Here is a 1,417-nt window from a genome sequence, read left to right on the forward strand (position 1 = left end):
GACAGGCAGCAGGGTGGAGTGGGCAAGAAAACCCGGGGCAGCCCCCGTGGCCACGAGGCCAGACACGGCCTCCCCTGCCAGCTGGGCAAGCACCAACCTCAGCCCTGAGGAACATCAGTGAGCCACGAGGAGCTGCTGCCACCAGCTTTGCTCCCTCTCCCTGCTCCAGCACATGAGGAACATTGTCAAGAGCCTCCTCTCCACAGAGGCCCTGGCAGAGCATTACACACCCCGAGCACTAAGTCATTCCGCACACAACATAAAGCCATATATATATTTATTTTTTTTAGGCCTCTTGAGCTCCTCAAGCAGCAGCCACTTCAGCAGCCCTTCCTGGACCACAGAGAGACTGCAGGTGGATGGATGAGAGCAAGACCCGTTGTGTGGGCACAGGACACTCAGCACTGATGAGCAGCTCCCGTTCCCGCGCCGGGCTCAGCCCCGCAGGGATGGAGCAGCGCTGAGCAACGAGCCCACGCACCTCGGGTACCGGGGGTGACTCAGCCGGGGCTCCTGCTGCGGGTGATGAACCAGCAGGGGGGCTCTGCTCTCCCCCCTGCCCACCCTCCTCATCCTCTGTCCCCCCCCCCAGCTCAGCTGCAGGGCAGTGCTGGGGCTGCTGGGCACAGGGACAGCCCAGCCCCGCTGCCCAGCCCCTCTGTGGGTAGTGGATGGACCGACCTGTCACTTGGGGAGTATCTTGTCCCCCGCTGCACACAGGACCTGGCAGCTCTCCAGGGCCAGCTCGGGCAGCAGCAGCACTTCCCCAAGCCTGGCTGGGATGGCCCCACATCTAGGGGAGCAGCGTCGCCCCAAACCACCTCCCAGTGCCAACCAGGCCTTCAGAAAACACACATGGCCAGGTCAGAAAGCAAAACACACTTTTTTTTTTACTTTTTTTCCCCCTGCCCTCTGTCTCAAAGGCCCATGGTGGAGCCGTGCAGGGCACAGGGCACATTGTGCCCACCTGGGACACCCCCCCGGCCTCTCCTCACCCAGGGGCTGCACGTGGCAGAGGCAGCAGCTTCACTCAGAGCCACTTCAGGCTGCTCTCAAGTCCACGAACAAAAGCCACTTCTCATCTCCAGCTCGTTTCCTGGTACAGTTAATGGCCTGGGCTCCTCTGGGGACCCAGCACTTGCACAGATGAGCTGGGAGGCAGCAGCAAGGGAGGGAATTAAGTCCTTATTTCCTCTGCCAGACATAAGATCTTTAAACAAGCTTTTCAGCCAGGATCTTCAATTATTTTATTTTATTTTATTTTGGTTTTTTAACAGGTTTTGCAAGGGAATCTTGCTCTCCAGAGCTGCATCCACCTCCGAGCCCTCTGAGCTGCCGGAGCCCGCGCGTCCCCCGGGACCAGCAGGGATGGATGAGCTGCCAGGGGCACAGCTCCACGGGCACAGCTCCACGGGCA

This window comes from Chaetura pelagica, unplaced genomic scaffold (assembly GCF_000747805.2).
Source record: "Chaetura pelagica isolate M959 unplaced genomic scaffold, ChaPel_1.0 scaffold275, whole genome shotgun sequence".
In the NCBI taxonomy this organism is placed as follows: Eukaryota; Metazoa; Chordata; class Aves; order Apodiformes; family Apodidae; genus Chaetura; species Chaetura pelagica.